The sequence below is a fragment of the Mus musculus genome, chromosome 1 (genome assembly GCF_000001635.26).
Source record: "Mus musculus strain C57BL/6J chromosome 1, GRCm38.p6 C57BL/6J".
In the NCBI taxonomy this organism is placed as follows: domain Eukaryota; kingdom Metazoa; phylum Chordata; class Mammalia; order Rodentia; family Muridae; genus Mus; species Mus musculus.
This window is the reverse complement of record NC_000067.6, coordinates 44,808,331-44,820,714: the sequence shown is the minus strand read 5'-3', so window position 1 is coordinate 44,820,714 and position 12,384 is coordinate 44,808,331. Positions and strand designations below refer to the sequence as shown.

The window sequence follows — 12,384 nt, the reverse complement described above, 5'->3', positions numbered from 1 at the left end:
CATCAGCAACAGAATACAAGAGATGGAAGAGAGAATCTCAGGTGCAGAAGACCATAGAGAACATGGGCACAACAATCAAAGAAAATGCAAAATGCAAAACGATCCTAACTCAAAACATCCAGGAAATCCAGGACACAATGAGAACACCAACATACAGATAATAGGAGTAGATGAGAATGAAGATTTTCAACTTAAAGTGCCAGCAAATGTCTTCAACCAAATTATAGAAGAAAACTTCCCAAACCTAAAGAAAGAGATGCCCAAGAACATACAAGAAGCCTACAGAATTCCAAATAGACTGGACCAGAAAAGAAATTCCTCCCAACACATAATAATCAGAACAACAAATACACTAAATAAAAATAGAATATTAAAAGCAGTAAGGGGAAAAGGGTCAAGTAAGATATAAAGGCAGGGCTATTAGAATTACACCATACTTTTCATCAGAGACTATGAAAGCCAGAAAAATCCTTGACAGATATTATACAGACACTAAGAGAACACAAATGCCAGCCCACGCTACTATACCCAGCCAAACTCTCAATTACCATAGATGGAGAAACCAAAGAATTCCATGACAAAACCAAATTCACATAATATCTTTCCACGAATCCAGCCCTTCAAAGGATAATAACAGAAAAAAAAAAAACAAAAAACAAAAAACAAAAACAAAAACAATACAAGGACAGGAACTACACCATAAAAAAGCAAGAAAGTAATCCTTCAACAGACCTAAAAGATAACAGTCACAAAAACAGAATGCCAACTCTAACAACAAAAATAATAGGAAGCAACAATTACTTTTCCATAATATCTCTTAATATCGATGGTCTCAATTCCCCAATAAAAAGACATAGACTAACAGACTGGCTACACAGAAAGGACCCAACATTTTGCTGCTTACAGTAAACCCATCTCAGGAAAAATGCAGACACTACCTCAGAGTGAAAGGCTGGAAAACAAATTTCCAAGCAAATGGTCTGAAGAAACAAGCTGGATTAGCCATTCTGATATCTAATAAAATCGACTTCCAACCCAAAGTTATCAAAAAAGACAGGAGGGCCACATCATACTCATCAAAGGTAAAACCTTCCAAAAGGAACTCTCAATTCTGAATGTCCATGTTCCAAATGCAAGGGCAGCCACATTCATTAAAGAAACTTTAGTAAAGCTCAAAGCACACATTGCACCTCACACAATAATAGTGGGAGACTTCAACACACCACTTTCATCCATGGACAGATTGTGGAAACAAAAACTAAACAGGGACACAGTGAAAAAAAAAAAACAGAAGTTATGAAACAACTGGATTTAACAGATATCTACAGAACATTTTATCCTAAAACAAAAGGATATACCTTCTTCTCAGCACCTCATGGAACCTTCTCCAAAATTGACCATATAATTGGTCACAAAACAAGCGTCAACAGATACAAAAGTATTGAAATTGTCCCATACATCCTATCAGATCACCATGGAATAAGGCTGATCTTCAATAACACATAAATAATAGAAAGCCAACATTCACGTGGACACTGAACAACAGTCTCTTCAATGATAACTTGGTCAAGGAAGGAATAAAGAAAGAAATTAAAGACTTTTAAGAGTTTAATAAAATGAAGCCACAATATACCCAAATTTATGGGACACAATGAAAGCATTTCTAAGAGGAAAACTCATAGCTCTGAGTGCCTCCAAAAAGAAACTAGAGAGAGCACACACTAACAGCTTACAACACACCTAAAATCTCTAGAACAATAGGAAGCAAATTCACCCAACAGGAGTAGAGGACAGGAAATAATCAAACATAGGGGTGAAATCAACCAATTAGAAATAAGAAGAACTATTTGAAGAATCAACCAAACAAGGTGCTGGTTCTTTGAGAAAATCAACAAGATAGATAAACTCTTAGCCAGACCCACTATAGGACACAGGGACAGCATCCTAATTAACAAAATCAGAAATGAAAAGGGAGACATAACAACAGATCGTGAAGAAATCCAAAACACCATCAGATCCTTCTACAAAAGGCTATATTCAACAAAACTGGAGAACCTGGATGAAATGGACAAATTTCTAGACAGATACCAGGTACCAAAGTTAAATCAGGTTCAGATTAATGGTCTAAACAGTCCTATATCCCCTAAAGAAATAGAAGCAGTCATTAATAGTCTCCCAACCAAAAAGAGCCCAGGACCAGATGGGTTTAGTGCATAGTTCTATCAGACCTTCAAAGAAGATCTAATTCCAGTTCTTCACAAACTATTCCACAAAATAGAAGCAGAAGGTACTCTACCCAATTCATTTTATGAAGCCACAGTTACTCGGATACCTAAACTACAGAAAGACCCAACAAAGTGAATTTCAGACCAATTTCGCTTATGAATATTGATGCAAAAATACTCAAGAACACATCAAAACATCAAAACAATTATTCATCCTGACCAAGTAGGTTTCATTCCAGGGATGCGGGGATGGTTTAATGTACGGAAATCCATCAATGTAATCCACTACATAAAAAAAACACAAAGACAAAGCCCACATCATCATCTCGTTAGATGCAGAGAAAACATTTGACAAAATCCAATGCCCATTCATGATAAAAGTATTGGAAAGAACAGGAATTCAAGGCCCATACCTAAACATGATAAAAACAATCTACAGCAAACCAGTAGCCAACATCAAAGTAAATGGTGAGAATCTGGAAGCTATCCCACTAAAATCAGGGACTAGAGAAGGCTGCCCACTTTCTTCCTACCTATTCAACATTGTACTTGAAGTCCTAAGCAGAGCAATTTGACATCAAAAGGAGATCAAGGGGATACAAATTTGAAAGGAAGAAGTCAAAATATCACTTTTTGCAGATGATATGATAGTATATATCAGTGACCCTAAAAATTCCACCAGACAACTCTTAAACCTGATAAACAGCTTTGGTGAAGTAGCTGGATATAAAATTAACTCAAACAAGTCAATGGCCTTTCTCTACACAAAGGATAAACAGGGTGAGAAAAAAATTAGGGAAACAACACCCTTCACAATAGTCACAAATAATATAAAATACCTTGGCATGACTCTAACTAAGGAAGTAAAAGATCTGTATGATAAGAACTTCAACTCTCTGAAGAAAGAAATTAAAGAACATCTCAGAAGATGGAAAGATCTCCCATGCTCATGGATTGGCAGGAACAATATAGTAAAAATGGCTATCTTGCCAAAAGCAATCTACAGATTCAATAAAATCCCCATCAAAATTCCAACTCAATTCTTTAAAGAATTAGAAAGGTCAATTTGAAAATTCATCTGGAATAACAGAAAAACTTAGGATAGCAAAACCTCTACTCAATGATAAAAGAACCTCTGGTGGAATCACAATGCCTGACCTAAAACTGTACTACAGAGCAATTGTGATAAAAATTGCATGGTACTGGTATAGCAACAGAGAAGTAGACCAATGGAATAGAATTGAAGACCCAGAAATGAACCCACACACCTATGGTCACTTGATCTTTGACAAGGGAGCTAAAACCATCCAGTGGTAAAAAGACAGCATTTTCAACAAATGGAGCTGGCACAACTGGTGGTTATCATGTAGAAGAATGCGAATTGATCCATTCCTTTCTGGTTGTAATAAGGTCAAATCTAAGTGGATCAGGGAACTCCACATAAAACCAGAGGCAGTGAAACTTATAGAGGAGAAAGTGGGGAAAAGTCTCAAAGATATTGGCACGGGGGAAAAATTCCTGAATAGAACAGCAATGGCTTGTGCTGTAAGATCAAGAATGGACAAATTGGACCTCATAAAATTACAAAGCTTCTGTAAGGCAAAAGACACCATCAATATGACAAAAAGGCCAACAACAGTTTGGGAAAGAATCTTTACCAAATTAAATAAGATAGGGGACTAATATCCAATATATATAAAGAACTCAAGAAGGTAGACTCCAGAAAATCAAATAACCCCATTAAAAATGGGGCTCAGAGCTAAACAAAGAATTCGCAACTGAGGAATACTAAATGGCTGAGAAGCACCTGAAAAAGTGTTCAGCATCCTTAATCATCAGGGAAATGCAAATCAAAACAACCCTGAGATTCCACCTCAGTCCAGTCAGAATGGCTAAGATCAAATATTCAGGTAACAGCAGATGCTGGCAAGGATGTGGAGAAAGAGAAACACTCATCCATTGTTGGTGGGATTGCAAGCTTGTACAACCACTCTGGAAATCAGTCTGGCAATTCCTCAGAAAATTGGACATAGTACTACTGGAGGATCCCGCAATACCACTCCTGGGCATATATCCAGAAGATGTTTCAACTGGTAAAAAGGACACATGCTCCACTATGTTCATAGCAGCCTTATTTATAATAGCCAGAAGCTGGAAAGAGCCTAGATGCCCCTCAACAGAGGAATGGATACAGAAAATGTGGTACACTTACACAATGGAGTACTACTTAGCTATTAAAAGAATGAATTTATGAAATTCCTAGGCAAATGGATGGACCTGGAGGGCATCATCCTGAGTGAGGTAACCCAATCACAAAAGAACTCACATGATATGTACTCACTGATAAGTGGACATTAGCCCAGAAACTTAGAATACCCAAGATACAATTTGCAAAACACATGAAACTCAAGAAGAACTAAGACCAAAGTGTGGACACTTTGCCCCTTCTTAGAATTGGGAACAAAACATCCATGGAAGGAATTACAGAGAGAAAGTTTTGAGCTGAGACGAAAGGATGGACCATCTGGAGACTGCCATACCCGGGGTTCCATCCCATAATCAGCCTCCAAATGCAGACACCATTGCATACACCAGCAAGATTTTGCTGAAAGGATCCTGATATAGCTGTCTCTTGTGAGGCTATGCTGGGGCCTGGCAAACACAGAAGTTGATGCTCACAGTCAGCTATTGGATGGAACACAAGACCCCCAATGGAGGAGCTAGAGAAAATACCGAAGGAGCTAAAGGGGTCAGCAACCCTATAGATGGAACAACAATATGAACTAACCAGTACCCCCGGAGCTCGTGTCTCTAGCTGCATATGTATCAGAAGATGGCCTAGTCGGCCATCAGTGGAAAGAGAGGCCCATTGGTCTTGCAAACTTTATATGCCTCAGTACATGGGAACACCAGGGCCAAGAAGTGGGAGTGGGTGGGGGGGGGAGGGAGTGGGGGAGCATGGGTTCTTTTGGAATAGCATTTGAAATGTAAATGAAGAAAATACCTAATTAAAAAAAAACCTGAGATTCTACCTTACACCAGTCTGAATTGCTAAGATGAAAAATTCAGGTGACAGCAGACGCTGGCATGGATGTGGAGAAAGAGGAACATTCCTCCATTGCTGGTGGGATTGCAAGCTTGTACACCCACTCTGGAAATCAGTTTGGCAATACCACTCTGGTCAAATACCCAGATGTTCCAACTTGTAGTAAGGACACATGATCTACTATGTTCCTAGTAGACTTTTTTATAATAGCCAGAAGCTGGAAAGCACCCAGATATCCCTCAACAGAAACATGGATACAGAAAATGTGGTGCATTTACACAATGGAGTACTACTCAGCTATTAAAAACAATGAATTTATGAAATTCTTGGGCAAATGGATGTATCTGGAGAATATCATCCTGAGTGAGGTAACCCAATCACAAAAGAACACACATGATATGCACTCACTGATAAGTGGATATTAGCCCAGAAACTTAGAACACCCAAGATACAACTTGCAAAATACATGAAACTCAAGAAGAAGTAAGACCAATGTGTGGATACTTCATTCCCTATTAGAATGTGGAACAAAATACCCAAGGAATGAGCTACAGAGACAAAGTTCAGAGCAGAGTCTGAAAGAACTACTATCCAGAGGCTGTCCCACTTGGGGATCCATTCCATAAACAACCACCAAACCCAGACACTAGGCAGTTGCCATCAAGAGACTGCTGACAGAAATCTGATATAGTTGTTTTTTGTGAGGCTCTGCCAGTGCCTGGTAAATACAGAAGTGGATGCTCACAGTCATCCATTGGACATAGCACAAGGTCCCCAATGAAAGAGCCAGAGAAATACCCAGGGAGCTGAAGGGGACTGAAGGCCCAAAGAAGGAACATTGATATGAACTAACTTGTACCCCCAGAGCTCCTTCGAACTATACCACCAATCAAAGAAAACACATGGTGGAATTTGTGGCTCTAGCTATATATGTAGTAGAGGATGGCCTAGTGGGTCATCAATGGGAGGGGAGGACATTGGTCCTGTGAAGGTTCTATGCCCCAGTATAGGGGAATGCCAGGACCAGGAATAGGAGTTGGTGTGTTGCAGGGGGTGGGGGGAGGAGGAGGAAGAGGGAGGGGATTTTCAAAGGGAAAACTAGGAAAGAGGATAATATCTAAAATGTAAATAAAGAAAATATCTAATAAAAAGAGGTATATAGGTCGTACTATGGAGTTGAACATGAAATCGAACATGAGCTTACATACATGTTCACATGGAAGTAGACATTAACCATCAGGATGACAGGCTGACTTGTGAAATAATCTTTACCAGTATCTATGTTTAGCACAATAAATACACCAGAGTTACATAATGACCGGAGAGGAGGATATGCATGTACTTTCTAAGACTCATCTAGCTACTCTCATAGTAGAAAGTCCAATATGTAAATCAGAAGGAATACTAACAGATTTCTCCAATAATCACCACACCTTGAAGAGAAAACAATGGCAATTCTGTTAGCAATATGGCGCCTCCACAGTCAGCCCAGGGGGTCTGGTGACAGCAGGACAATCAGGCACTTCAGTGGCAGCCCAGCAGGATACATCATCACTAGTTATAGAGAGACTACATTCCCACTGTCATCTCACTTCTCATGGCATGTCCTCCTCCTGTGCCACCTCACTGACAAGAAGCCCCTATTATTTTTTCCCTTCCCCTTTTTTCTTTCCTCCACCGAGAGACAGTCTCTATATCCCCTTTCCCTTCCCCGAATAAACTTCTCACACAAGACCTGATGCATAGTGTGACTTTAAGGATATGCCACTTAGATCCAACAGATAGCATAGTGGTTATACTGAAGCACTTCTGCCTTAGCAAAATCGATCCATTGTCACAGAAATCAGCTTATGTTGGGAGTGTAATTTTATGTTTCTTATGAGATATCAGTGCTTACAGAGATTTGTTCTATTTCCAGGCAATTATCAATGAGTATTCTACCATTTCAATGTACCTACATTATCTATCATGTAAAATAGTTAGTGGTGGACATAAAGTTGGATTGGATCCTTGAGTCCAAGCCTGAATTTCTCAGAATCCAAAGGTGGTTCTAATTATGTGACCTTTTGACATCAGGGAGAAAAATACCAACTTGGAGATAATGCCTCCTAAGCACAGAGGGTCATCTTTCAGGAAGCAAGGTACCATATTAATCAACAGTCATCAGCAGAAGAAGGTCATTGACAAGTAGACTATTTGATATTTATTGTAAAGGTGGATAACTATGATCATACCAATAATTTATTGGGAGAATTTGGTTTCTTATTGTTGTTTTAAAATTTCTTGGCTTTCTGTCCTCAAGTCATAGTTTCTAATGTTTTCAATGTTTCCATTCCCCACCTCCCACCTCAAAAACAATTCCACTGAACTTAAATCAACTGGTATGATAACTTGCTTTCATCTCTAAGAGATCTTTAGATGAAAAGAGCCATTAGCTATTTCCTTCAGATCATCAAGTGGAGGTGAGGTTGCTGTATATGTTATATAATCATGTGGGTAATTCATTCAGGGATTTCTTGGGGGTTTTTCCTCTTTGAGCTTTCATGACAAAAAGACATAGGCAGCAGCTAAAGTCTAAATGGAAGACATGAATCATGGACTCCTAAAATACACCAGTATAGACAGAAAGAATGGACATCATGTATGATTGAAATGTGGAGCAGGTAGTAGTAGAAAATTATGGTGACAATTATTTACTCTCCAAATATCAATTTCAGTAATGGGGGGGGGCACTAGATATATGCCTTGTGAATATTTTCCTAAGAAAAAAGACCAATCAGAATGGTGAGAAAGTTTTCCAAATGGTGAAATTAGCTCCACATCTACCCATACAGATGTTCTAAAGACAGCCACATACTGCATGGCCACATTGTTGACTTTGGAAATCTGAGAGTTGAGTTCTCCTCTAGCTCTGTGATATGCTGACAGGAGCTTACTCACCAATTCCATTCTCAAGAAGTAACAAGAACCATTTCCTTCTGCCTTAGTCAGGGTTTCTATTCCTGCACAAACATGACCAAGAAGCAAGTTGGGGAGGAAAGGGTTTATTCGGCTTACACTTCCATGCTGCTGTTCATCACCAAAGGAAGTCAGGACTGGAACTCAAGCAGGTCAGGGAGCAGGAGCTGATGCAGAGGCCATGGAGGGATGTTCTTTACTGGCTTGCCTCCCCTGGCTTGCTCAGCCTGCTCTCTTATAGAACCAAGACTACCAGCCCGGAGATGGTCCCACCCACAAGGGGCCTTTCCCCCTTGATCACTAATTGAGAAAATGCCTTACAGTTGGATCTCATGGAGGCATTTCCTCAACTGAAGCTCCTTTCTCTGTGATAACTCCAGCTGTGTCAAGTTGACACAAAAGTAGCCAGTACACCTTCCCTCAGCAATCTCTGAGCAGTTATGGCTCCACAGCTCCCTGTTGGAGGCCACAGTTACATATCAGTCCAACATAAGTCTCTACAATATTCTATTCTCTCTCTTAGGTAGCTGTCATCACTAAGAGTAATCCCAAATAAGTTATCATTATGTAAAGAGCCATCACAAAGTCTATTTACTAGGAAATACATTTTACAGTATTATTCAATTGCAATTAACTTAGAATGCTTAAACATTAAGCAAAAATTCTGACCTCTTAATGCTCCAGGTTTAGAAGTTCAGGTTTTCCAGTAGACTGAACTTTGGAGCTGTAAAGACTCTCTTGCCATGGGTTCTTCCTTAATCTCTCTGGCAGTGGAATTACTTGTTACAAGAATCACAGTTGTTCAAACATGCTGTCCAGCCTATATTTTCCCAGATGCAAATGTTCATGGACTTTCCATTAACTTTATAGCTCAAATACCCCAAATTTTGCATCCCTTTCTCAATTTGTCTTATTTTCCTTGTCTATTCTAAATTCAACCCTGGGTTGTTAAGTTATATCATCTTGCTCATCTATCCTTTTTTAAAAGCCAGCTTTTCACAACTGCACTAAAAGTATCACCACTCAATTATTGCCTTATTTAGAAAGAGGAGCTCAGTCATTTTGTAGCAGGATTATATTAAAATAAATATTATGCAAACCAATGCAGATCTAATTTCTATCTGAATTAGTAAGATTATCAATTGCCTGACTTTTGTTTGTCCCTCATCACAATTAAACTTGATTGAATATTTGTCATGGTTAACTCATAGATCATAATTACTCTATTATATATAATTTATTTATATTTATTTTTATTTTATATTTGGAGAAATGATAGCAAAAAAAGAAAAGGAAAGAAAAGAAAAGAGAAGAGAAGAGAAGAGAAGAGAAGAGAAGAGAAGAGAAGAGAAAAGAAAAGAAAAGAAAAGAAAAGAAAAGAAAAGAAAAGAAAAGAAAAGAAAAGGACACCCTAGGCAAATAAAGGGTAGAAAGAGGAGGATGAACTGAATGGCCAATCACATGTTTATCCATATCCTCCCTCTTGTCAGTCCTGTATTGGGCAAAAACCACAATACACACATGTACTTTTTAGTTGTCTCTAGTCAATACTATCTTAATAGGTGGAAAGGCATATGATATCGTATAAAATAGGAATGAAGTTAGAGTTGATCAGCATCAAGTAGAAATGTGTCAGACCATGAGAAGTGAGGGAAGACTTATCAGTGAAAGTGAAACAATAATATTTGCAATAGGAAGTATAAGAAATTTTGACTCATATACATCATGGGTTAATATTGCAAAGGGAATAGAGATGGAAAACAAGAATTTATGCAGATTGCAATTATGTTTGTATCATTGTCCACCATGCTGAAGAAAGCAAAATTCGGCAGACACTCTGTCAGCAGTCACTTGCACTTCAGCGTTTGTGAGCTGCCAGAACACTCATATTTCCTAAGGGCTGTAGCCAAGTTTGGTTTTGGTTTGAATTTTTCCTTGAGATAAATTTCAAACCATAGAAAAAGTACACAGTTGTGGTCTTACCAGCAAGACAACCCAGACTGTACTTTGTGGGAGTTTTGGTTCCTGTAGTACAATGGCTTTTGGCAGACACAACCCTCTGTCAAAAGCCATAGTAATGGCTTTGATGGCAGGGTAGCCCCTTCCTGGAACCAGCATTCATGTTTCCAATTATGTAGTTCTTGTGATGATTTGCTTAGTTTTGAACATTTACTTCTGAAAATATTGAACCCCCTTTTCATTAAAGATAACCGTGTAGAAGAAGCAGACACCTAAAAATATCAAAATGTTTCAAGAGCCAAAGAAAATAAAATTATTCTAACAAACTACTTCAAAAGAATATTTTTACTTGTTGTTAAGTCACTTAAAGATACACAAAGCAAATATAAAGTTAAATTATATGTGTTATCATTATTACCTAAAGTGAGTGAGTTATTAAAACATACCAGTACCTTTATATTCAGACATATATGAAGAATATCTAGTAATAGTTAAAATTAAGCAAATTTTTATCTAATTATATATGTTTCATATGTTCCTTTTCATATCCTGATTAATTTCATGACTAAATACTGCTTGGGTTTTACAGGAAAGGAAATGCTGGTTAAAGATATGAAGTAATCTTTCTATGAACATTGAGTAGCAAGTATTGGGGTCATCAAATGACATTTACCATATTCCTCAATACTAGCATTACGTTTTCTTCCCATTTCTATCTTTTCCTGTTGAAAGCAAGAGCATACATGTAATGGGCTTTGGCTCTGTGTAGTAAATGTGCCTTCTGATGCTCAACCTTCACAGAAAAAAATGAGTATTGCCATAGTTACTTTAAATATTTTATACTTTGTGTTTAAAGTTATTTGACTTACATTAATAATTCCCAAAACGCACTCAGCTTAAGAGCATTTGATTTATGCAACTCATAATACTGGTAATACTTTAAAAAATTAATAAGCTGCTCATTGCAGAACATGTTTAGATTTAATTAAAAATAGCAACAATGGTAGAATGTTCTCACATGTTTTACACATATTCCCCTATTTCACTTTTTTTGTGCATTCATTATAATCATCAAAATAATGTTGTTGCATTGCTAATAAAAATCTACACGCTGGTCAGCGATCGTTTGTTTGTTCTAACTTCTTGCATCCATTCAGTATACTGATCACTGTTAATAGTCACTGTTCCTTGTGTTTCCTTTGTCCTGACAGCTTTTCAGAATGCCTTTATTTTGAAAATTAATGAACTTTAGTCAGCTTGATTGTGTAACATTATTCTTCTAAGCTAAACCTGAATGCTCTGATAACTTTATCATTAAATTGGGATTAGAATTTATGAGAAGTCAGACCTTGAGACATATGTTATTTTCACCATACTGTAGGAAAAGTCTGCATCTCCATATGGCTGATGATACTTCACTCTGTCCTTTTTTTGTGTTTTCCCCCTTTTGTCAATACTGACTGGCATCTCATACTAAAATGGGAAGTCATGACAGCAGAGTATTTACATAAAGCACTTCTATGTGGGAGCTTTATCTTTTCCCCATAATTCTCTCAGTGACTTTATACCAATAACTACTCGTAGGTATTTATTTTTAAAGAGGAAATATACTCAAATCTACATGAAATCCCTTTCTATTTTTATGTTGTTTGGGGTTGTATACAATTGTAGCATCATTTCCTTTTCTCTGTCTTGTTTTGTTTTGATATACCTGAAAGATGTTCCAACATATAACAAGGACACATGCTCCTCTATGCTTATAGCAGCCTTATTTATAATAGCCAGAAGCTGGAAACAACCCAGATGTTCCTCAACAGAAGAATGGCTGTAGAAAGGCTATAGAAAATGTAGTATATTTACACAATGGACTACTACTCAGCTATTAAAAACAATGACTTCATGAAATGCACAGGCAAATGGATGAATGTGGAAAATATCCACTGATAAGTGGGTATTTGCCCAGAAGCTCAGAATAACCAATGCACAACCCATAAGTCATATGAAGCTTAAAAAAAAAGGAAGACCATCAGTGGAAAGAGAGGCCCATTGGTCTTTCAAACTGTATATACCTTAGTACAGGGGAACACCAGGGCCAAGAAGTGGAAGTGGGTGGTTGGAGGAGTTGGGGGGGGAGGGTGTGGGGGAATTTTGGGATAGCATTGGAAATGTAAAAAAGAAAAAAAAAAAGATGAGCCA

At 37.9% G+C, this 12,384-nt stretch overlaps 1 pseudogene; it reads right to left on the bottom strand.

The window, feature by feature from the left end:
• Gm3489 overlaps nucleotides 1-10,302 on the bottom strand; it is a 29,286-nt pseudogene extending 18,984 nt beyond the window's left edge.
• Between the last annotated feature and the right edge of the window lie 2,082 nt (nucleotides 10,303-12,384).